Below are 26,765 nucleotides of genomic sequence, written 5' to 3' on the forward strand. Positions count from 1 at the left end.
GTGATGATGGGGGGGTATGGTGAAGGGTATGTGATGATGGGGGGGTATGGTGAAGGGTATGTGATGATGTGGGGGTATGGTGAAGGGTATGTGATGATGTGGGGGTATGGTGAAGGGTATGTGATGATGTGGGGGTATGGTGAAGGGTATGTGATGATGTGGGGGTATGGTGAAGGGTATGTGATGATGTGGGGGTATGGTGAAGGGTATGTGATGATGGGGGGGTATGGTGAAGGGTATGTGATGATGGGGGGGGGTATGGTGAAGGGTACGTGATGATGGGGGGGCCAAGGGAGCTTTATCAGGATCATAGTATCCTGGATCCATGAAATAACTGGCCTTTCAAAATAAAAGTCTGCCTGCCTCTATGGGAATCTAACATAGGGGTGTACTGACTTTAGTTGGCAGCGGTTTAGACATTGATGGCTGTGTGTTGAGTTATTTTGAGGGGACAGCACATTTACACTGTTATACAAGCTGTACACTTACTACTTTACATTGTAGCAAAGTGTAATTTCTTCAGTGTTGTCCCATTAAAAGATATGAAATATTTACTAAAATGTGAGGGGTGTACTCACTTTTGTGACATACTGTATGTCAACCACCAGTCAAGAAACCAATATGTTAAGTCAAAAGTGACAGACATATCCTCTTCTTCCATTTCCACTCTGTTCTTTCTGTCTTATCCTTTAAGATAAAACCCTGATGCTAATTTCATGACTTCTAAATGCAAAATGGTCACATGAAACAACATCCAAAATGTCCAAAAACAGACAAACAGAGGCCAGACAGCTAATACGTTGGTAAGTTAAACAAATATGACAAATAGCAGTACAAGAAAAAGAAAAAAATAGGCATCACTGCATACTTCATCATGTAAGATATTAATACGGATCCTATTTAAAGTGGCTACTGTCTAATAGTCATAAACAATAACCTGATGGCGGAAGGAATAAAAGATTTGGAGTAATGATTACTGTTTATACTGTATGTACTGTATGTAGGCTTACTTTCATTTTATTTTCACATGTGTATCTGTGGGCATATGCTCATCTTTATCCTAGCCTACATTTAGGCAACATCTACATATTTATTTAATTTATCACAGCCAATGAATGCAGGAAGTTAAATTGGTTAGAATATAGCTAGTATATATAATAAATATAATGAAATCATTTAGTTTAGGCTATGCATAGTGCCTAGACCTGCCAACAAATGCTTATTGTTAGAAGAAAACCAAACAATCCTTAGACCTATAGACCACTACTGACCCCAATCAGAATAAACTGCCCTGCCAATCTCCTACTTCTCTTTCTCTCTGCTGAAATATCTTCCAATATCCATCTCATCTGCTCAATGAATTGAAGGATTCAACGGTACATTAGCATTAACAGGGACCCTATGACATTTCATTTTCAGTGACAACAACATTCTATGGGGATCGATATTGTTTTAGGATATGCTCGCTATAGAGATAGATTATTGGCAATGAATAAAGAGTTGTGATTAGCTTGCTAAGTTAACCATTTCTTGCATTTCCCTCGTTCACTCTAGCTAGACTTTAGTTTTCCATAGAAAACCAAAATATCCCCTTTCCTTTACCTGAAGAAAACGTAGCAAAAGGTAAGCAGGTCATTAAAAACAACTTACAATTTCACTCTGTATCACACTAGGTGTAATCAGTCTTCCTTTCACCGTTAGCGTGTGTATCGGTGTGTGTGTGTGGGGGGAGGGTGCATAGCGAGTTCAGACCAAAGAGTAGCGACGAGACGAGATGAATCCCCCAGTTACTCGCAACGCGCCGGTCTGCAGCGCCTGAAAGCTGCCAGTTCACACCAATGCAACGAGACGCTGCGGTGCATCATCTTGATAGCACAACGACTCTCTGTACTTCTGTCTAACTTCCGACTTTTCAGCTATTTTTTTGTAGCTATATATCATTTGTTGCGTCTATATATCAATGAGGATAAAAACAAATTGTTATTGTTGTTCTCATTATTATTTGGGGGGCTTAGGAACATTTTTGGGGTAGCTTCAGCTACCCCTAAATTAGGCTTAACGACGTCCCTGCATTCCACGCTTTGTGTGTGTTGCTGTATTCACCACATTGATGGCCGCTGTTTAAGAACGCGCCTGGCCGCGTAGGGAGGAGGTCGGGGGGTGGGGGAGCGTTAGCATGCAGGACTTTAAAGCCAGAGAGCGGAGATCGCTTCCCGGGGAAAACTAAAGACTTTCACCCAGGGAAATACGTGTTCCTTAGGAGTGTTTTTAATCCAAACCACAATCTTTTTCCTAATCTTAACTAGTCGTTTTGGGGCCTAATCTTAACTTTCGTCGCAGAAAAACGCTCATATTTTGTGGACTATATTTAACCGTAATGTCCGCCGAAAACGACCGGCAGCTCGACCGGCAGCTCGCGGTGTGTTGCACCCGCCTATTTTCGGGTAACTGAACCACCAACTACTGCTGATACAACGGAGGTCTGTAGCCGGCGTCACGGAGCTCTGTAGCGGCTTAAACAACTAGCAACTAGACCTCGGCGTCACGGAGCTCGTAGCCAGCCGGCGTCACGTGACCACCCGGCGTTCTCCTAATTTCGTAGGTTATACGGTTTGGTGTGCATACAGTTGCGTATGATATCATACCGTTCATGAGAATGCGTTGCTCATGTTGCAGATGAACCCTTCATACTGTATAGCCATATACAAGGGCGTAACTTTGGGTCCAACGGGGGCGGGGTGTGCGACATCTCCAACTATCTAGGGAGGTCCCGGGACATGTCTGCATGTATTTTTTTTTAAAAGAATTTTTGGGGGCCATGTATGATTCTTGAGCCTGAGTTTTGGATCAGAAAGTATAACAAAAAATAAAGCTATATTTGTAAAGGGCACTGGATGACTTGAGCCTTTAGAATTAAAAAAAGTATGTTTGCTTATTGAAGCAATAACGACACTGGGAAAAAAAATGAATGTAAGAAAAGACGACTGCAGGTGACATTTCAGGTGAAATATGGAGCTAAACTTGTGAAATATGGAGCCTGGAAACACCGAGAGTCTGCAGCACTTTGTAATAAAAAAAAAAACCATCAGTCACACAACACGAAATCAGGCCTGCAGGGAAACTGCTGCGGCCCAGTCGGAGCGTTCACACTTTCACGTCAGAGCTACGGCGATAAAAGAGCTGCTAGACATCCACACACAGTGTAGCTGCTGTGGGAATTGAACCTGTGACCTCTCAGCCTGAGGGTAAGCAGAGCGGAAACCGTGTCCAGAACCGAGGCGAGAGCGACTCGTATTCATTTTGTGCGGATTATAAAGCGGCCAGCCTTTAATCAGGTCGTTCACGGCGCCCTGGCCTGAGCGATCCTGTAACCAGATGAAAGGTCACAGCACACAGAGACGATCTGAGGAAAGACAAATGGAGATGTGTTTCCCAGGACGGCAGCGTTTAATCTGCACCATACCATATATGTGACAAAATCCGACTCTAATTGGAGGAAAATGTGGCTCACTAAATGTGCTTCACTTACACAGAAAACTGCATGCTGTTCTCATGAACTATTTGCACCAACATATTCTCACTCCCATCTCGTAAAATATGGACGCTCGGTCAGGTGACTTTGGCGTTTTATTGGCGTTAAAAGTCTCCTTTAGCGTCAGATCTAAACGCATTCTATTGGATGATACTATTGACGCAATTAGGTTAAGGAACAGATCGAGGGTGGGCTTATAAAAGGTATTTTGTGACACACGGGACAAGGACGGGACAGTTGGGTTTAGATAAAGAACGGGACAGTTGGGTTTAGGAAAAGAAGAACGGGACAGTTGGGTTTAGGAAAAGAAGAACGGGACAGTTGGGTTTAGATAAAGAAGAACGGGACAGTTGGGTTTAGGAAAAGAAGAACGGGACAGTTGGGTTTAGGAAAAGAAGAACAGGACAGTTGGGTTTAGGAAAAGAAGAACAGGACAGTTGGGTTTAGGAAAAGAAGAACGGGACAGTTGGGTTCAGGTAAAGAAGAACGGGACACTTGGGTTTAGGAAAAGAAGAACGGGACACTTGGGTTTAATAAAGAAGAATGGGACGGTTGGGTTTAGGAAATGTGACATGAGGGACACGATCCCCAGTCTCCTGGGTGAAAGTCCTGTGTTGTTTGCCCCATCCACCCCCCCAACCAACCTCCCTATGCGGAATTTCGGGCTTTCATACTACTCTCTACCGTTGTCTCTCTTATTACTACGTCATCTTCAGGCGCCGCGTAGCTGCTGCTCTGCCCGGTGCGTTCTACACACACGCTGAAGGGTGAATTTTGTGTCGTATCTGACGCTGACAGCCACTGCCCAAACGTCCGTATTCTTCGAGTTCGGAGTGAGAACGGGTTGTGTACAAAGGACCTGAACTATTATTATTATTAATTTTGACAATTAGTCGATTTTGACGGCAGAAATGCACACAAAGCCATAAACACAAATATAACAATCAGCCGGAGGACAAAAACAAACAACAGCAGACTTTTTGGGGGCGTGTTATGTTATCTGGCATTGTGATTTTTCAGAGAGATGCAACACAGGACTTTCAACCAGGAGACCGGGGTTTGTGTCCCGTTCTTGTCCCGCGTGTCACAGAAACATACATTTTGTAACCCCATCCACCATATTTTCCTAAACCTAACTGTCCAGTTATTTTGCCGCATGTCAGTTAAACCAGAGCTTCAAAAAGTGACACCAAGAGTCCCGACCAAGCGCGTCTAAATATGACGCTAAAGGAGACTTTTAGCGTCAATAACAAACACCAAAAGCACCTGACCAAGCGTCCGTGTTTGACGCGCTGGGAGTGACAATGTGTTGAATTATCCAGCTCATTGTTTTAGGGTTAGAAGAAATTGAGTCTATTGCTGAAATAATCCCTGAAGAAAATTAAACCAAAGCCTCCTTTACTTTTCATAGCCATACAACAAAAATCCCAGATCCAAATCACTATAAAAATGTAATCAATGGTTCTTTGGCTAGAGTCCAAACTGTCTGCCAAATCTCATCGAGATCTGTTGAGAAGGTTTTAGAGAAATCCTGCTCTCAGACAGCCAGACAAACTGATCCTGCAACAGCTCCTGCTGACATATTTCACATCAGTGACCAGAGATTCTTGAACCTGCATGCAGCAGCTGTCTGTGTAATGATATATTTCAGAAAAGTCCTTCTGCACTGTTGCCTCTCTACCTTAAAGCAGCAACATCGCTTAGATTTTGGAGCTGCGATTACCACAAACCGTTCTGGGCAAACTGATTTTTTTCTTCAAAGTTAAGGGGCCACACCAAGAATGATAACTATAACCATAACTATAACCATAACTATAACGATGTGAGCATCCACACTGCTGAACTACAACGTTCTGCAAACATCGACGTCAAGCATGCACTGCACACTTCCGCTGATAAAAATACATCACAGCAGACGTTGCAATGTACGATTGTAGGAATGTCTGCACCTGTTGGTCCACAAGCAGTTCAGCAGTTAATTCAGAGTGTGTGTGTGTGTGTGTGTGTGTGTGTGTGTGTGTGTGTGTGGGGTTAGCTTCAGGCTTTCCGTCATTATTTGATAAATGAAAACAAGTTGTCATGACTGTTAGTGTGTTCCAATTTGTACTCGGAAGTCAGATCAGAGGTCAAAGTCGGAAACATGCCCCCTGAAGTGTAAGAGTGCCAAGTGTCAAATAAACACAGAACCATTACCCAGGAGACCGGGGGTTCGTGTCCCGTTTGATAATAAATGTAAACGCCGAGTTTTCTTTGAAGTTACGGAACAAACGGAGCCGGAGGTACGTCACGTTCAGCGTTACGTACGTAACCTTCAGGTAGTGAAATAACCACCATCTTTTTTCAACTTCACTAAGTAGTTTTGGTGCCTAAACCTAACCAAAATGCGACAGTTCCACAACACAAGGTTAACGACGTGTTCAAAACCGCAACCTTCTCTGGTTTATGTACGAGGATGGAAAACGCTACTACTTTGTACTAAGGGGGAGGAATATATGACCTATATGTTTTGGAGGACTTCTTACTAAAATATGCTCAGTTCACCTTACTAAACTAAACATGCCCATGCACCAACATGTCTTTAAAATGTCTCCACTTTGCCAAAATGTCCACAGTCATCGCTGTTCCTTTCACACTACAGGATTTTAAGTCGTAACTATCAAACATGTTGAATGTTCAGTTTACAAAGATATAAAACAGAAAAAACAGCACATTGTCACATCAGAGAAGCTGCAACCAAAGAACGTTTGATATGTTTAATCTGATCTGTTCTGTTCATGTAAAGACCCAAACAAAGATGGCTGCCAGAAATAGAAGCTTCTTCCATTCGTCTGGTTACTCGTTCCTTTTTTGTATTTGAAACATTGACATGGAGGGTGTTTGAGCGTGCCTGGCGGGGTGTGATTTGCTCTGGCGAGCGTCAGCCAGATAAACTCTTGTTGCTGCTGTTGTTGTAGCTGTGGATTAAAGCCGGGTGTGTTCTGGCAGCAGATTTCCCTCCGAAGGGAACGGACAGGCCTTTTAGTGTAAAGGTATTAAGCCCAGGTCTAATCCAGAGATAGGAGAGCAGCCAATTTAAACTGGATTCAGCCCACAGGACCACACATCACTCATCTGTCCCTCTCTAGTCTCTAGAGCATATTTTCGGGTCGCTCTGTTGCTATCTGAGAGTTTCCCTCCATTATGTCTCTGTCACCCTAAAGCCCAGTTCAGACCAAAGATTGTGAGACGAAACCGTTTTGGAACATCGCAGAGAAGGGGTTAGCCCAATGTTCCCACAGCTCTATGGTCCCACAGCTCTATGGTCCCACAGCTCTATGTTCCCACAGCCCTGTGTTCCCACAGCTCTATGTTCCCACAGCCCTATGTTCCCACAGCCCTATGTTCCCACAGCTCTATGTTTCCACAGCCCTGTGTTCCCACAGCCCTATGTTCCCACACCCCAATGGTCCCACAGCCCTATGTTCCCACAGCTCTATGTTCCCACATTTCTAGGACATTTTCAAAATTAGGTCCTGTGTTCCACAACAGTTTTTAGGATTAGGGGTTAGGGGGATAAAATCTGATACAAATTTCTGAAAAAGGTTAATGTGGGAACATAGGGCCTAATTTTGGAAATAATCTTTGAAATGTGGGAAACATAGGGCTTTGGGAACATAGGCATGCTCCCGCAGAGAAAAGTTTCAGCGGTCTGAACCGGCCGGTCTCAGCTCGACTCAAACCAGCTGATGGTGTCGCTGCGACTCAGCTGGTGGAGTCTCCAGAGGCTGGTTTTAGACCGTAAGAGACGTCTCCTGTTTCATCAGACAATAGAGAAGTCAGCTGGTCGAGTCAGCTACAAACTATAGAAATAAAATGATCAATAATCCATTTTAAATTCTGAATATTGTCATATTCGGAATGATAGTGGAATATTGTTGTGCATGTTAACGTACACAATGTCCCATTGGTGTAAATTGGCAGGTTTTGGAACGATGCAGACCGGCGCGTTGCAAATAGTTTCGTCTCATTGCCAATCTTTGGCTTTAAATGTCCCCCATATACAATTTTTAGTTGCAGCTCCAAACGTTTACATTGTTGTTCTCTGTGATCTTAAATAAGTTGCTGTGTTGCTGTTATTCCATTTCTGTGTGTGTGTGTGTGTGTGTGTGTGAGTTTGTGCGATCTGTTTTTAATCCACAGTAGTACTTTCTTTCTCTGCCTTGAAGCCATTCGTCTTATTTTGCAGCTCTGGAGCAGTTTGAGCTGAATTGAAGAGTTTTTTTTTTTTTTTTTTATATATTCGGCTTTGTGCCCTCATTACGATGCAGACCTATATTTTCAAAATACAATTCCCTAATTATCCCTGCTGTCGTAGTTTCACATCAGAAGGCGAGTTGGGAGGCGGGGTGCTCTGAAAAGGCTTTCATGTGCAACGCTGTTAGGGTCCGTTTATTTTCAACTCAGTTCCTCCACAAAAAAGAAATGTTGAGCAAGATTTTCTGTGCCGGTTCACAGCAGAGCATTTGTTCGTGATTACTGTGGGAGAGAAAGAAAGACACAGCTTTCGCTTTGCTTTGCAGTTTTGGGAGGATTGTAAAGGAATTTCAGTTTTAATTGACACAATTAAAACCACATAAAATGCCAGGTCATCCATTGTATATTAACACAGTTTCGTTCCTTTATGTACTGCACTGCACTTTATAAAGATGGAAGACAATAAAGTCTTATCTTATCTTGTATGAATGGTGCGAAGGGTTGATCTGAGACTTAAAAAACTGTCCTTTGTCTCATTCTCTGGTGCAGTAGTCAGGGAAAAAGTAAAGCACAGCAAGCGAGGACTCGCACACAAAAAAACAGAAAAGACTAAAACTAGTCTGGATTTTCATGATTCTACTTGATACATTACAGAGCTGTACACACAGTGAAGAAATGTGCAAAAGTGCACAGAGTGCAAACGTTTCAGCTCTCAGTGCAAAATGATGAGTCACCCTACATGTTGGTTACTCCACAGGTGCACCTAGTGAATCCTCTCAGGCTTGATTGAACACACATGGAGCCAATTACCTGCAGGTCAAGTCGTTACAAACATTGGGAGTCAAATCTGATCCACACTTTCACCACGACGAATAGGATTTATGTCACTGCCACAGGACGCCAAATCCCAGATAGAATGATTGAAAGTGTCTTCAAAGTCCCCCTAGAGGCCTGGAGAACTTCTGTTGTGTAATCTGGATGCAGCATGTTGTTGTTTTTGGGGATTGTGTGCTTTTCTTGTTGCATCGTTTCTGTATTTGCAGCGCGTTTGTGTATTTGGTAGTGTTGTGTGTATTTGCAGAGCGTTCACTAAATGCTGCGCATGTATTGTCAAATTAATGAAGATGTTTTCTTAATTTGCATGTGTTTCATTAAGTTGCAGTGTGTTTGCCCCTGTCGGCCACCGTAATTATATGAACAAATAATATGTAAATGTAGACAAAAGGGATACAGACTGATAAATAGTTTGGTCGAGCTTCAGTCAGTATGTTTTTTGGCTCGATAAGTTGCAGTTGCATTCACATTTTGGATATAATTCAACAGTTTCATCTATGAATGGAAAAGGAGATGGTATCTACTGCAGTGTTTTCCAAAGCGCGTTCCCCTCATTGTGTGAATGCTGATTGAGCAGCATTCACAGTATTGTTATCCGATTCTATATTCTTCAACTTTCTTAGGTCGACTCTAACGGCTGCATACGTTCAGCTACAAAACCCATTCAACTATCAAAATGTTCAGCTCTTTAAGCACATGATGGGACTTCTTCAACTTTCCCCCACTATTTATACTTTTTGAAATATTAAGCTTTTTGTATTGTATTTTACATTAAAGTCAATGGAGCGATCTTCAAATGCTTTTCAGGCTTCGTCCTCTTTGAAATGCTACTCCTCCTCCCGTATACTTTTACCTTCAGAAGGCATTCATTCAAACTGTTCGCAAAACCTATAGCTATTAGAAAATGATTTAGCTTCATGATATCTTTTACAGTTTTTGTGTTATCACTGTTTACGTTTAGTATTTTATTCAGCGGTTTTCTGTGCTTATAATGGAGGGTATATAGCATGACTTAGAGTGGGTGATGTTTAGCTTTAGCAATTTAACTTTTCAGCGTTCACAAGCATTTCCTGCAGAAAATGCATTTTCTCATTACGCTTTTTGTCCGTCAGTTTGGTCTAGGGGTCGACAGATACTGGTTTTTCAAGGCCGATACCGATACCTATTATTAGTAGTTAATGGAACCGATATATGGAACCGATATGTATTCACTGTACAGGAAAAAAGAAAATCTTTTAGTCAAATTAACAATTTTAAATGTTTAAACGTAGTTTCTGTCGCCCCCATGAGGAATTCTAAGTAATGACAACAACACTGTCTGCTCGACCACATGATACAAGCTTTCCTTTATTGTGCCGTCCCCCCCCTACAAGACGTAGCCGTGGCTACATAGTGAAATATCTTAACATCTACTAGCTGGACTGGCACAACATTTCATACAGACATTCTTGGGCCAAATGTAAATGTGTCCAGTAATTTGGTTTATGACGAAATACCTGCAGAACTAAAGACATTCCCATCAGCCTCTGATGTACTTTGTGTTTTTTTGCTAATAGCAAATGTTAGCATGTTAAAACGCTAAACTACATATCAAAAGAAACACATTGATCCACATAAACCTCTGCTAAATACACAGTTACGCCACAAATGTGACGGCTCACTGTAACGTTACAGAAACTGTCCTTCAGCCATCAGACGCCTCCACCACCCTCCCTGCCGACGTGTCCTTGAACAAACTTTTAAACCCGTAGGCCGCAGTCCAGCTCGTTCTGCAGCTAACCTCCACCTCTGACCTCTGAGAGTAGAGGGTCAGGAGAAAAGAGGATTTCCCTGCAGGGAGCAATGAAGTTTCAAATTACATGACACTTGATTTAAGCCTGTTAAATCCATCAGAGGGATCAAGAGAACCGGCACACACAGGTTTACATGTGAAGAAAGATGTACACAGAGCAGCACAAACACATCGAACACAGAGCTTCAGAACATAATAAAACATCAGTACAATGATGTTCAACTCCAGGGTTTTGTTATCACTTGTTCCATCTGGCAAGTGATATGGTGTAGTACCACTACATGGTACCTGCTCAACTCGCCTCTACTCGCCTTTTTGGGTTTTCCGTTCTGATAAAAAGTCCCTGGTACCTGCCAACAGGTACTTTATTTAGTCTCACCTCCGTCGAGGTTCCAAGCGAGCTGAGGCAATACCAAAAGGTGACGTGAAAACCCGCAGACTCCTGATTGGTCGGAGAGAATCGTCACTAATCACTGCGTCATCATTGCTAAAGCGACAGACGGGGGTGTCCTGAACAAACACGCCATTTTTAAATGGTTTAGCCAGCGTTTTTTTTTTTTTGTTGCTTCTTTAGAAACACAATTTCTGTGTGTGTGTCGGGTTAGGTCAAGGCAGTTTCCTGCCGCGTCGCTATGACGACCAGCCACGCTCGTCTCACGCATGAGGCGGTACTGAATCTGCAATGGGGCACCGCGGTCGAGCCGAGCCGAGCCGAGCTGAGTCTAGCAGGTACCATGTAGTTGAAAAACGCCAATAGTCTCACAATTGCCAGACCTTCCTCCATAGCGCTGCAGAACCAATCACAATCGTCTTGGGCGCCGGACGGAGCGACGGTGCCTCTGCAAAATAGCCTCTGGAAGGAACTTGTCTAGGTGGAACGTGTACGTTCAAAGGTTGTTTTAGTTTCCCAGGGGGAAAACAAAGGACTTTCACCCCGGAAATGCGCGTTCTTGGGAGTGTTTTAATCCAACAATCTTTGTCCTAAACGTAACCCTAATGTCCGCTGAAACGACCGGCAGCTTGCCGTGTTCTGTACCCGGTCTCAAAGCCCTGTTCTCGGGTAACTCAACCACCAACACCAGCTGTAACCAGCATCACGGCTTTTTAAGTTCTTCCGCTCCTCCACTAGACATGACTGTCTCTATCAACTGCTTTCAGCATGCCCCCTTCATGTGAACATACAACTGATTTTAACATTGCCTGTATCTTTTCACAACAACCCACTTTCAGTTAACAGTGACAGTAAACAATTATGTCACAATATTGTTATGGTTGATCATCACAATTAATCCACGGTTCACATGCGTTTATCATCATAAAACACACTTTATTCAAAGTCAACAGGACCAAAATAACAACTATTATAAGCTGTCTTGGTTCATCTTTCCACTGTTCCAACAATCACCACTCTGGTTTGGTTGAAATAAACCCTTAATTCACCCATTTAGATGTGGAGATATGCTGGCTCTATACACGCTAAAAGAACTGATTATTTACATGGAGTCTGGTGGGTTTGGTGATGGTGATTTCGGAGTTGTTTCTGGTCAAACAAAGAGGATTTTACTCTTTTAAAAAAAGGTCTATCTCTGTAGGGATCCTTTCCATAATGTTGTCAGACACTTAGAATAATAATCTGAGCCTGTCAGCGGCAAAAACAGAACTTCTAGTGGATGCCAACACGGCTGCCAGTCACAGCGTTCTCGCTCAATACTGGACCAATTTCAAAGATTGTTGTTCACATCACACTCAGGGTATGTTTTTCCTGGTTAGTGCCAATGAAGAGGAATTTTAACCCTTGTGTTGTCTTCCTGTCGACCATGGACTTGTTGACACACACAAAAACTAACTTTTTTTGGCGCTTTTTTTCCAGTTTTTGTCACTTTTTTCCAACACTTTTTATTCATTTAAATGACATTATATCAAGATCAGAAGATGTTGAGTGAATCACAGTTCATGTCAACGTTTTAGTCAGGAGACCATTTACATTTTTCTTTTTTCAAATGCTATAAAACACCCAAAATATTATGGAAGTAATCATTACTTTTACCTACGAAGAATGTTGTATGGCTTCCATACAATGTACAAAGTACACCGCTATCACAGCCTGCCTGCCTGTTTTACAGGAGAGTTTACATGTTAACCACCCTCCCCCTCTAGTTAAGAATGAATAAATGAATAAGATAAAGCTGACCTATTAGGTAAACCTGAACTGAAGGACTGAAATCTGACTATTGAAAGCTTGTCTTCAGTCGGCTGTTCGTGCAGGTGTCCTACAAGTTTGTTTTTTTTAAATGAGAAATGGCAGAACAAACATTGATTGGTTATGAAAGACAGGGACGTCAGAGCAGCAGGACTTTATCTCAGGATCCAACAGTAGAGACTAGAGGTGTGAATGTTCACTGATCTCCCGATTTGATTACGATTATCATGTCAGAGATTCGATTCAATATCTCGATGCATCACGATGCGTCAAATACATTTTACTATTAAAGCCCAATTGGATATTTAATTCATAGCTTTTCAAGCTTCAAAAGCAAAACATTCTGCGGTGCTCTAATACTAAATAAACTGGATACATACAACTACAGCACTGAGCACACGGCACTTCCTGAATGTGCAAAACATACCAGAATATGTAAACAGAAAGGTTGTTAGACCTACATTCAATTGTAAACAGAAATAGAGTAGTAGAGACTAGATATATAGCTTAATATAGATTTTTTATACTTCTATATCTCTACTCTGTATGTGTACTGTAGCCGGAGAGAACAAACCCATCATTATCTAGAAAAGGAAAGCATTATTCTTCCTCGTGTAGATGCAGAGAGCCTTGGGACCTTGGTTTAATTTATTGTTATTGACTAATTTCTTTACCTAGTAATCAATTAAGCAGTAATTGATTCAGGCACTTTGACAGAGAGCAACTATGATTTACTCTTAGTCTTTGCGATGTGAATCTACAGATCTAGTAGCGTCCAAAAAAAATGTTTAAAAAGCTTCTCTAATAAATCCTGATTGCATCTTTTCAACATTATTGTCCACATTTCAAACACAACTGACCTAATGTCATTTTCATAATAGAATCACATCCACAGACAGCTCGGTAAACAATAAATTAATGAATTGAATACCAAAGCTAATGCAATCAAGTAGCAGTTTAGGGCAACTATCTGAATCCATTTAAACGGACTAATGGTTGGATATAAAGCTGTTATTTAGAGATCTGTGTTGTACGGACTATGCATGTTTTTCTCCTTAATGTTAAACCATATTATTGTCTCAAAGTTAAAGCAAATATATTCTGAATTGTTCATCCAAATTCAGGCTCAGTCCTGACTGACTAATGCTGCACGGAATAAAAAAAAACAGCATTTACAGTTTGAAATTGGCTGGATAGCTGGAAAGGTGGGCAACTGGAAGCAGAAATGCATCATGCACCATTTTCTTTTTCCAAAAAATCCACCTTAACTCCAACTGTGCACTCTCTCTCTCTTTCTTTCTTTCTTTCTGCAACAATCCAGTTTGCTGCAAAGCAATATTCAAACAGTAAGTCCTGCTTCACATTACGGATTGTGTTCCTTGAAAGCCATAATAATAATTCACTTTCAGGCCCAGCATTTAACCCTTGTGTTTTTTGTGTTATATCAGAAAAAATGGGACGTAGAAATAAGCGCTGAAAACGTGTAGAAGAAATATTTAACAGTTTAAAACATTGGAAAAAGAAAAAACAAAAAGGCGTCACAAACATCGAAAAAAACTCCATCAAATGTCCCACCTCTTTTTCACCAGTTGTGTTTTGAGTGAAACTTAATTGCTGATAGGATTACAGCTGGTGGGAAAGTTTAATTTTCTTGTAGTTCGAAAAAATGTCGTAGGGACGTAGGACATAGACAACAGAGACCGGGGTCCACATCCTCAGTCCTACTTGTGCTCAGGTCTAATGGCGCTCTCCCATTACGTCTGCTCGACTCGCCTCGACTCTACTCGCCTTTTTTGGTTTTCCATTACGAAAAAAAGTCCCTGGTTCCTGCTAACAGGTACTTTTTTTAGTACCACCTCAGTCGAGGTTCCCAGCGAGCTGAGGCGAGCCGAAAAGGTGACGTGAAAGCGACAGACGGGGGTGTTCTGAACAAACCCGCTAGTTTTTTTTTTTGCTGCCTCCACCTTCATTTGAAACTAAATGTGTCTTCTGGCAACAACAACAACCTTCCACGTTCTGTGTGTCGCGTTAGGTCACGGCAGTTTCCTGCAGCGCCGCTTGTTTTACAGTTCTGCGGAGGCTCCAGGCAGAGCTTTCGCCGTAGCCACGTACACACACACATGGCCGGCTCAAGTATAAACATCAGGCCACTTACGTAGGCTACGGCGAAAGCTCTGCCTGGAGCCTCCACAGAACTGTAAAACAAGCTCAAGTGGCCTGATGTTTATACTTGTGGGCTGGTGTTTGCGTCGAGCCGGCATATAACGACCAGCCACGCTGAGGCGGTACCAAAATCTGCAATGGAAAATGGACGCACAGTGTGTCGAGTCGAGTCGAGGCGAGCAGGTACCATGTAATGGAAAAACGCCATAAGCTGCCAATATACTCCATAAGAAATGCTTGTTGGATGGACATATAGCTCCAGAAACTTCCTCCCCCAACACACACCTTTCTGACATCGGATTAGGGGTGTCTATGTCCTGTAAATGAGACATTGCCCACCCACTTCATGCTGCGATTAGTCAGCAGTGCGAAGGTTAGAAAGGAGCCAGGGTTTGAACCATTTCTGTCACTTTTCATGTGAACAATTGAGTGCAACACTATTAACATCATCCAGGAGAGACTTGTTGTTTGACTTTCTGTCGCAGCAGACAAATATGACATGCGGAGTTCCCCAAGGCTCCATTCTGGGGCCTCTTCTGTTTAACATTTACATGCTTAGATTATGAGCCAGAGATACTGGCTCAGATTATGAAAAACAACAAAACAACAAACCAAAAAAATACCATTGTTATGCAGATGACACTGAAATTGACATAACCATATCACCAGGGGACTAATGTCCGATACAAACGAGTGTGTTGAACAAATCAACAATTGGATGTGCCAGAACTTTCTTCATTAAACAAAAAATAAACTGAGGTAGTTTTTGGAGCCAAAGAGGAACAAAAGTCAGCGCTCAGCTTGAATCGGCAATGTTAAAAACAACAGACATGCCTGCCAGTAGCTCCTCACCAGACGCTGATTAAAAAGAAGCTTTTAGTTGAAGCCTGACAAGATGGATTTTTCGTGTGATATGTGATCCCGCGATTCTCACTTGTGTGATCTTGTGATATTACGAGAAGAATCCGTGCAAGGTGACCTTTTATCAAACGTAACTCCTAAACATCCACCTCAAGTTTATACTTTCTTAAACCTTATAAATCCGGTGATCTGAGTGAAAGTCCTATGTTGTTTGACCCATCCATCCGTCTGTCATACTACTCGCCACCGTTGTTGCTCTTAATACTACATCATCTTACAAAGCGTGGACAGTTGCTGCTCTGCCAGGTGTGTCCCAGTCAGTATCTGACAAAGCGAGCCACAGACCAAGCGTCCCTATTTGACGAGTTAGGAATGAGAACTGGTTGTCATATCACTTGTTAACACCAAGTCAGGATTACAGTATGACTTCAGATTTGAACCTGGATTCATCACATGCTCCACTGTTGAGGTTTTTTATGTTCCGGCCCTAAACTTTCCCCCAGATCCGGCTTTCTCTTGTTCCTACCAATTACCCAACAGCTCATCCATCTCCATCACACTATAGGCATTCCTCACAACAAGCCCCCAGTTTAAAGGGACATTCTGTGTTTTTCTGTTTCCCCCTCTCCCTGTCCATAGCGGCATCATTATAAGAGCCTATTATGGCGTTACAGAGGCCGACTCACAGACTAAATGCCTTGTTTCTGTCCGCCATCTATAGAGCCGCAACTCCCTCCTTCAACAGAGAGGCCCCTTCATCACACTGCCCTCCTCCTCCTCCTCCTCTCATCCTCCTCGCTCTTCTCCCTCAGACACAGACAGGCCTTTATCTGCCCATCATGGGCTCGCTCTCGCTTTCTCTTTTTTCTTCTTCTCCAGCCTGACCCTGTTTTCCCCAGCAAACAGGCATAACGGTTAGGATTTGTGGGGGGAAACACACACACCCACACACACACACACACACACACACAAACACACACACACACAAAAAAGCGAAAAAGGCTGGTTTGGAAAGCCAACAAACACACACACTGAGAGGGAAAAGGCTGATTTGGAAAGCCAGCTAAATATTTTATCCATGGCCATGCTATCTGTCTGTCTAGCTTAATACCGATTTGATGTTATCTCCTAAGTCTTTCCAGCAGAGGGTTTTTTTCACATTTTATTTTCTGATCAAATAATCTCGTCACATCGGCTCTGCAAACATCTAAACTGTGCACCATGTCGTCTCGTTGTCTCTGCTATCTCTCTGGCTAGGAGACGAGTAGCAGTAATAAAAGACAAATCCTCTGTAGAGCTGCAACAAACTGTTATTTCTCATATCAAATAATCTGTTCTTTATAAAGACATTCATGTGGTCTAAAAAAAAAAAAAAACATTCATTCATATCACTTCTATTGTGTGGCCAATCATCGTCAGTATTTTGATAATCGATTGATCGGTTTGAGTAAAAACTTCTGTTATGTCAGCTTGTTAAATGTGAATATGTTTTAGTCTCTTCTCTCCTCTGGGACAGTAAACTGAATATCTTTTAGTTGTGGACAAAACAAGACATTTAAAGACGTCATCTTGGGCTTTTTGGGAAACACTGATCCATATTTTTCACATTTTTCCGACATTTGAGACCAAACAACTCATATATTCATCCAGGAAATAATCCACACATTAATCCACAATGACAATAATAGTTAGTTGCAGCCCTATACCGCAAATCGTCAAATTTAAGAATCTGGAACAATCAATCCATGATAAACAGTCAGACAAAACTCAAATATATAAATAAATAATCAACAAATGATGTCGGTCAGTCAGATGTCAGGCACAAAAGTTTCACGCTCAGAGAAGCTGCATTTTCGTAGAGGACTGTGAACTGATACAACTCATAAAACTATTTAGGGTCCTGTCTTGCACCCGGCGCAGCGCAAAGCCCGACGCAAGTGTCTTTTCTAGTTTAAGACCGATGTCAATTTCCCGTCCACGCCGTTTAAATAGCAAAATGCACCTGCGCCCATCTGTTCGCCCATGGGCATGCTGGTCTTACAGGGAGGTGTGTTCAGGTGCATTCTGGGCATGCTGGTCTTACAGGGAGGTGTGTTCAGGTGCATTCTGGGCATGCTGGTCTTACAGGGAGGTGTGTTCAGGTGCATTCTGGGCGTGCTGGTCTTACAGGGAGGTGTGTTCAGGTGCATTCTGGGCGTGCTGGTCTTACAGGGAGGTGTGTTCAGGTGCATTCTGGGCGTGCTGGTCTTACAGGGAGGTGTGTTCAGGTGCATTCTGGGCGTGCTGGTCTTACAGGGAGGTGTGTTCAGGTGCATTCTGGGCGTGCTGGTCTTACAGGGAGGTGTGTTCAGGTGCATTCTGGGCGTGCTGGTCTTACAGGGAGGTGTGTTCAGGTGCATTCTGGGCGTGCTGGTCTTACAGGGAGGTGTGTTCAGGTGCATTCTGGGCGTATTGCTATCTTGAGGCAGCGGGAAGTGATGGCACCATTGACCAACAAAAACCTGGTCTAAAGCCAATAACGCAGCATTTCATTGTTATTTTAACAGCAAATTAGTAAAATGTGTCTACGCTTATGCACAGCCCGCACACTATGCTTGTTACACACATACAGGGATGCACAGCAGCACACAAACACGCAAAAGATTGAAAATATGTGCAAATCCTCCATCATAACAGCAATGCTCCAAGGTCCAAACGCGCCTGACTCTTAAAGGGAATGGGAGATGATCTCTGATTAGTTTATTACATGTTATGCCCAAAACACACCTCTGATTAATGAAGACACTAAGTACAACCCTTTTGAACCATGCGCCCGGCGCACGGACCCTTTTTTCCGCCGTCAAACTAGCAAAAGTGGATTCGTACACGCCCTAAACGCGCCGTGTGCTCAGATCGTTAAAATAGGGCCCTTAGATTGTAAAGACTTTCTGTGGTGCAGTTCACTCTCTACTACATCACTAACTGTAAAGCACAGTAGGGCTTCATTCTTCCACATTCTAAGCTTGTACGAAATGTGACTTCTTCAAACCTTCAGCAATAGTTTAATTTGAACATCTACATTATGGACTCATTATGGAAAACCAGCACTTATCCTGAGTGGATTATCTCGGAGAAATAAAAGAGTGTGCGTTTAAATAGACATACATTTAACATGAAAACTGGGCTTTGTTAAAAACTACACTCACACACTGTAAAACTTTTCACAGTACATTTATAGTAATATAAAGGCAGCAGCTTCGCCTACAGACACACACACACACACACACACACACACACACACACACACACACACTACTGATTTTAAATGTTACAATGTTTTACTGTAAATAGAGAAACAGTTTATTACGGTATTATTTGAATTTACAGTAATATACTAGAGTAGTGCAGTGTAATTCCCGCCTTTTCCTATGCATTGGTTAACTAGGGATGCACCAAATCCAGATTTTTGGGGTTCGGCCAAATACCGAATCCACTGGTTAAGATTCTGCCGAAACCGAATCCTCCTCCCAGGGCAAGCAAAGCTGGTGATGGTCGTCTGGTTAACACAAGTTTTTAGCAGTGACTGTCCTTCCTTTGCTGTACCTGAAGTTGCTGCATTCTGGCTGCTGTCTGTAGATTCCTTCATGCTCAGCTCGTATTCTTCCAGATGTTTCATACCAGATGTTGTAACAGCGGTGATGTTGTGTATTGTTTAGGGTCCTCGCCACCACCAGACTAATCAGCATTGTTAACTGAACATGTAGCTGGACTTGAATGGCCTTCTTTTGACTGACAGTACTGCCAAACAACACTTGTTCTGCTCACCAGCTCCATTTTCACTTTCTCACAGCCTGCTGCATTGAACGCTCCACCTACGTAAACACCTTCCCGTAATCAACGGCGCCGTCATTACGTCGACCAGCGTAGCGAGCGTAGGGTTCGGTTCGGTGGTAAAACATTCTAAGGTTCGGCAGAAACAGAACCCCGTCAAAAAGCCCAATATTCGTCTGACTCCAAAGCCGAATCCTGGATTCGGTGCATCCCTAGTATTAACAGTAAATACCTGTAATCTGTAACATTCGCACATAGTGCTGTAATAGTATTATTGTTTTCTCCCAGAATGCATTGCCATTTACAGTATGATCCTGTATTTTAGTTGTAAATTTACATCAAAGGCTTACAGTGTTGGGAATTTTTAATTAAATGAAGCGATATGGCTATAAGAACATTGTCTTTGGTTATTCCAGTTAAAGTAGACAAGATATGGCTTCAATGAGTCATAGAACGATGTTTTCTTGATCTGTCTGTCACACAACATTACTGCTGGCAGTTTTCTGAAACATTTTTTTTTTTTTTTTAAACCTTTCAGGCAGCAAGTGGGTCTCCTTCATTTCTCTAACAGAATGAAAAACAACTTGCAAAGACCTGAAATCTCCTGGAGCTGCAGAATCCCTCCTAGTGAACACCATCATGTCAGAATGATGACACTGTTAGGTTGTAATGGATTGCAGACTTCCACAATGTGTCTGCCTTTACAACACAATGCTAAAATACAGTATACTTCGAGACTGTCCTCCAACTTACAAAAAACGCCCCCATAAGTCGACTTATGGGACTTAAGCGCGTCTAAATATGACGCTGAAGGAGACTTTTTGCGTCACTAACAAACACCAAAGGCACCCGACCAAGCGTCACTTTTTGACGCGATGGGACGACGTATAAGAGCGCCAAATGTCCTCGTAAGGACGCAGGATGGATCAAACAAACAAAGGACTTTCACCCAGGAGACCGGGGTTCATGTCCCGTTTGAAAATAAAAGTAAACGGAGAGTTGTTTTTAACTTTGTGGAATGTCACGTTCTGCGTCGCGTCCGCAACCGGAAGTTAAGTAAAGTAACCCAAACCACCATCTTTTTCTAAACTTAACTTAGTAGTTCTGGTGCCTAAAGGTAACCAAACTGCAACTGTTCACAACGTTGACGTGGTTAAAACCGTTAGGTTCCCCGGTTTAGATACGAGGACGGAAAACGCTCCTGTGGGTCGTATTAGAGAGCAGGGAATAAAAGGCCGACATCACCGTATGGTACCGATACCAATACTGTGACTTTGGCATCGGTTCCCAAACGATCCTTTTTGCGATATAAAACTAAAAGAAATCACAACATTGTCTCTACGACGCGTAACGTTAGACAGCCAATCACAAACATGATTAGATCTTGGTAGAAGCATGCTGCGTGCTGATTGGCCCACTGACACTGATGAGATTTACTCCTTAGGTATTGAAATTGGGTATTGAATGACGAGGCATTTAAAGGCAATTCGGTCGGTGCCTAAAAAGTATTGAATTCGGTACCCGACCCTAATGAACACCAGTGTTTCCTGCAGCGTTTTATGAATGAAACAAAGATGACTTCAGTTGGAACCATAAACTGTTACACTTAATGAAATAAAAGATTAACCTTCAGGCCAAACAACAGCCTTCTCCTCTCTTCTCCTTTGCTCTCATCTCCTCTCCTCTCTTCTCCTCTCCTCTCCTCTCCTTTGCTCTCATCTCTCCTCTCCTCTCCTTTGCTCTCATCTCTCCTCTCTTCTCCTCTCTCATCTCTCCTCTCCTTTGCTCTCATCTCCTCTCTTCTCCTTTGCTCTCATCTCCTCTCTTCTCCTCTCCTTTGCTCTCATCTCCTCTCCACTCCTCTCGTTTCCTTTCCTCTCATCTCCTCTCCTCTCGTTTCCTTTCCTCTCTTCTCCTTTGCTCTCATCTCGTTTCCTTTGCTCTCCTCTCATCTCCTCTCCTTTCCTCTCCACTCCTCTAGTTTCCTTTCCTCTCCTTTGCTCTCCACTCCTCTCGTTTCCTTTCCTCTCAACTCCTCTCCTCTCGTTTCCTTTCCTCTCTTCTCCTTTGCTCTCCTCTCGTTTCCTTTGCTCTCCTCTCATCTCCTCTCCACTCCTCTAGTTTCCTTTCCTTTGCTCTCCTTTCCTTTCCTCTCCATTCCTCTCCTCTCATCTCGTTTCCTTTGCTCTCCTCTCCTTTCCTCTCTTCTCGTCTCTTCTCCTTTCCTTTCCTCTCCTCTCCTTATGCTAAAGAAAGCTGCTGTTTGAGAGCGTGGCACACACAGAGACACTTTTTAAGTAGGAGAGACAAGCGCCCAAGCTCCTCTTCTGCCATACATATTCTTATATATCTGTCTAAAAGCTCCAACAGTGTGTGAGCCACGCGCGCAAACAAGGAACATAATTCTGAAGAGTGAGAGAGGGAGGCTGAAGGAGGCTGAAGGAGGCTGAAGGAGGCTGAAGGAGGGTGAAGGAGGGAGGGAGGCTGAAGGAGGCTGAAGGAGGGAGGGAGGCTGAAGGAGGCTGAAGGAGGGAGGGAGGCTGAAGGAGGCTGAAGGAGGGAGGGAGGATGAGGGGGGAGGGAGGCTGAAGGAGGGAGGGAGACGCGTTCCCGAGGAAGAGGGGGGGGGAGGGGGGCAGCCACGCGCATGCTCGAGACAGCAGGTGCCCGAGCCAGTTAAAGAAAAAAAAAACCTAATTTGCATTGCTAATGAGCTCCTGTGAGCCTCCTCCCCCTCCATTTTGGGGGGCAAAAAAAAAAAAGCTTCTAATATGGCGCCGTGTTTTTATTCCTGTTCTCCTTTCCCTCTCCTTCCAAAAAACAACAACAAAGACAAGAGATTAAATAATTCATTTGGTGAAATTGCTGATATGAAAAGAATATTTTACACATTTTGCAGCGATAATAAAATCTTGTTGAAATATTGTAAAAATACATCAATATAATGACACCAAGCGTGAAGACGGAGACTAGACTTTACAGTTGACTGCACTTTAAATCGCTGTAGCAATATTATATCAGATGTAAACACAACTTTACACGATGGAACTGCTTCTGAGGCAATTTATTTGGCTTATTAAGCCGATTTAAAGGCGATTGAAGCATCAGGTTTACACAGGGAACAATAGAGACAGAGTCACACTGCACATAAGCATCCCACAGCATCGATTCATCAGCCAATCACATCACAGAGAGGGTTACTAATGATCAAATGGGATAAAAGAGCAGCGAGAGAGGGAAGGGGTTCATGGGGGCTACGACATCAACAACAACAGAGAGAGAGAGACAGAGGGAGAGACAGACAGAGAGAGAGAGGGAGAGAGAGAGACAGAGGGAGACAGAGAGAGGGGAGAGAGAGAGAGACAGAGAGAGAGAGACAGAGGGAGAGAGAGAGAGAGAGACAGAGAGAGAGAGAGAGAGAGAGAGAGAGAGAGAGAGAGAGAGAGAGAGAGAGAGAGAGAGAGAGAGAGAGAGAGAGAGAGAGAGAGACAGAGGGAGAGAGGGAGAGAGAGAGACAGAGGGAGAGACAGAGAGAGAGAGAGAGAGAGAGAGAGAGAGAGACAGAGGGAGAGAGAGAGAGAGAGAGAGAGAGAGAGAGAGAGAGAGAGACAGAGGGAGAGAGAGAGAGAGAGAGAGAGACAGAGGGAGAGAGAGAGAGAGAGAGAGAGACAGACAGAGGGAGAGAGAGAGAGAGAGAGACAGAGAGACTGAGAGAGAGACACAGAGACACATAGATAGAGAGAGAGAGAGAGAGAGAGACATAGAGAGAGATAGAGAGACACAGAGAGAGAGAGAGAGAGAGAGAGAGAGAGAGAGAGAGAGAGAGAGAGAGAGAGAGAGAGAGAGACATAGAGAGAGATAGAGAGACACAGAGAGAGAGAGAGAGAGAGAGAGACATAGAGAGAGATAGAGAGACACAGAGAGAGAGAGAGAGAGAGAGAGAGAGAATTCCTTATTGACCAAAACAAGTGAAGCGCCAAATTCCCAACAAGCTGCCCTCTTGTCTATTGTGGGGGGAGAAAGAGCCTCGCTTCAAACCTCCAAGCTCCTTTATGGAAATGATACAGTAGCAGACAATATTAATAATGATAATTGCTAGTTTGATTCAAATAATAAGCGTGTTTCGGCGCCTTTTTTCCCGCGCTGACCTCGTTTACATCTCACACATGGACACCGTGGGGCTGCGATTACATTAAATGTGATTTCAGTCGGAATCTGTCGCCATGTGCGTGCGTTTTTACACGCGCTTCATCGAAAATGGCTGAGAGACCCTCGCCCCCCGTCTCCCTCAGCCCCCATTTCAGCCTCTGTCTCTTTCTGCGCGCGCACTGTATGATATCCTCAAGGTTTTTTATTTTTTTATTTTTTTTTATTATAAAGGCGCATAAACAACTTAATGCACCTTTTGTTCATGCATCTATTTGGTGGTATTCTGCAGACTGTACGCGCCGAAAACAAACACACACACACACACACACACACACACACACACACACACACACACACACATTCACATGGGCAGATGACAGACTCACGTGTCAGATGCACAGAGGCAGCTCTCACATTTGACCGTATACGTGTCTGCGACCGAGAGCAACAAACGGACAAGACAAAGCATGAAAATATCACATACATATCAAATATATCATAGAGCAGGTATCCATCCCTGCACTAGAACGACTCCATGTGTGATTAGAAATACCACAAAGCTCCCTGTTGAGCCCCATGTGAACACTCACTAACATATAAGACTGATATCATTCGCCTCTGTTGCTCCAAAAGCGGCGCACAAACAGAAAACAGCGCACAAACCAGACGCTCAGACTGGAGCCAGTCTGTGTGATTCTACCGGGCTTTGCTGTGATTAATAACTAAATCATGAAACAGACATATTTCTAATTTAACCCCCCCTCGATGCTTCCAGAAGCAACCGGATCAACGGCTTTTTTTGGGGCACACACAACCAACACGTAGCGTCGCCAAACAACAGCCCCGTTCATTGTCCCCCTCCGCCGCCGCCACCACTGTCTCTGTCTTCCGGAGACCCTCCAACCTCGACACAAACAAGCCCCTCTTGCACCCCCCCCCCCCCCCCCCCCCCCTGCCGCCAGCCGGTATAAACCCCGCCGCTCTCCTACTACTACTACTACCAGGTTAATGTGACCGTTAACGGCTAATTACGCGCCAGCTAATCGCCATTAAACGCATTCCCGCGAGCTGTATAGCCTCGAACCTGCGCGCAACAACGCGGCCAATAAAACGGTTCATTTAAAGAGGTGATGAAATCAAAAAAGGCAGCGATTAATGCAAAGAGCAGGGAGACGATGAGAGCACAGAATAGGTAGATAAATGAGCCAAACAAACCTCCTTTTGGTGCGCGTAAATCCGTTTCCAAAGCGCGTGGAGAGAAAGGTAATAAGCTTGTTGTGTTGGACGGGAAAAGACGCTGCTGCTGGGGCTAAATCCTACCAGCCATCCTCTCTCTCTGTCTCTCTCTGTCTCTCTCTCTCTCTCTCTGTCTCTCTCTGTCTCTCTCTCTCTCTCTCTCTCTCTCTCTCTCTCTCTCTCTCTCTCTCTCTCTCTCTCTCTCTCTCTCTCTCTCTCTCTCTCTCTCTCTCTCCCTTGCGCGTCTCAGTCTAGGTCTCTCTCTCTCTCTCTCTCTCTGCCAATTGTGAGGGATGAAATTGGCGCGAGGGGTCTCGTAGCAGGACGTTGGCAGGTCCCACACGCACGCACACATACATACATACATACATACATACATACACACACAAGCACGGGGGCCTTCCTACCTCGCTCACTCCCCAATGGTTGCCCCTGGCAACTATGAAGACCACCAGCCCCGCCCCTTGCCTCGCCAGACCCCCCCCCTCCCTCCCTCCCCAAATTTCATCCCCTCTAGTTAAGAGGGTTTAGAGAAACATTATCTTCTCGGGGGTTCATTTGCTCTCTGGTCGCCGAGAAGCTGAGAAGAGAATGTGATGCTCCAGCGATGAGTGAGACACAGAAAGAAAGAAAGAGAGAGAGAGAGAGAGAGAGAGAGAGAGAGAGAGAGAGAGAGAGAGAGAGAGAGAGAGAGAGAGAGACAGTGTTCTAGTCTGAGCGCCAACAGCTTACAACTCTCCCTGTGGTGGCTGCTCCATTCACGGTTCAGGCATTGTTTGGTACCTGTGTGTGTGTGTGTGTGTGTGTATGGGCAGGAGAACAATGGGGGCAAAGCATCAGGGCGAGCAAACACAGGGGGGAGAATGAAGGGGGGAGGGGGTAAGGAGGAGGAGGAGGAGGCCTCCCCCCCTCTTCTTTCAAACATCAACCATTCAGAGTGAACTGGAAGAAGATGGAGATGGAGCAGTAGAGAGAAGCCGTGCACGCTAAGCCGGATCAGTTTTAAAAAGTGCACGTGTTGGCTGGATGTGTTCGCGGCTCCGCGTCCGCTTCAGGCCGTCCGCTGGAAGAGTTTCGGCAGCAGAGCATCTTCACGCAGTCTGTTCTTCATGGGATCACCACCTTTTATTTGATGTCATTCTTTTAGGTTTTCATATACGGCGTATTCTTTGCAGTTTTTGCATTCAACCCATTCAGCCTTTTTATTTAAGCAACAGTTACTTTGTATGTATGTCCTTGTTTTTCTGTATTTATTATTTATGTCACATTTAATGTTGTGTGTAATATTTGTCTGCTTGTTTAGGTATGCACCTTTCCCCCCACATGCAAACTCCACATAAGTGTAACTTATTGTGGCAATGAAACCTTTTCTGAAAAACCTTTTTCTGGTTTTTCACAGCCCATCATCTTATGTTCAGAACCCAACATTCAATGCAGGACGCAATGCGTCCTTTATAAGGCGGTTGATGCGTATAGTTTCGTACCAACCCGTTGATGAGAATGTGTCGGTCTGCCTGTTCTCTCGTCAGACACCAACGAATGTGTGGAACAAGCACAGGCCTATGTCATATAGAAAATCAATCAATCACAAACTGCAGTGACACTCGGCCATTTCTAAATACACTGTTAGACATAATGTAATATCTACAGTTAATTACTACATACTGTACCACAGTAAAATACTGAAAACTGTTACAGCATTTTACCGTAGTTTTCAATGCATGATAGGGATTCTGGCTGAAGTCAAACACTGATGTCAAACACTGTATACTAGAGCTGAAGATCTTTGCCCGAACCCGACCCATTCGGTCCTAATTTCTATCATTTTACACGGGCTCGGTCCGGTCTCTGGCTTGCGCTCCGGGTTGCGCAGGAAATGAGCGGTCAGGTGATGCGTTTCGATTAGCGCGAAAATGGATGCTGAGGAGGTGAAACGGAGGCTGGCCTCTGGAGGA

The 26,765-nt window shown here is 43.7% G+C and overlaps 1 protein-coding gene across 1 annotated transcript in view; it reads right to left on the bottom strand.

Annotated features, from left to right (window-relative positions):
- Positions 1-25,041, bottom strand: part of LOC144515898 (uncharacterized) — a 48,184-nt gene extending 23,143 nt beyond the window's left edge. Inside the window, exon 1 of the mRNA XM_078247090.1 lies at positions 24,790-25,041. The gene's annotated coding sequence lies outside the window, so the exon portion shown is untranslated. The remainder of the gene's footprint in view (positions 1-24,789) is intronic.
- Between the last annotated feature and the right edge of the window lie 1,724 nt (positions 25,042-26,765).

The sequence above is a fragment of the Sander vitreus genome, chromosome 3, assembly GCF_031162955.1.
Source record: "Sander vitreus isolate 19-12246 chromosome 3, sanVit1, whole genome shotgun sequence".
NCBI lineage: Eukaryota > Metazoa > Chordata > Actinopteri > Perciformes > Percidae > Sander > Sander vitreus.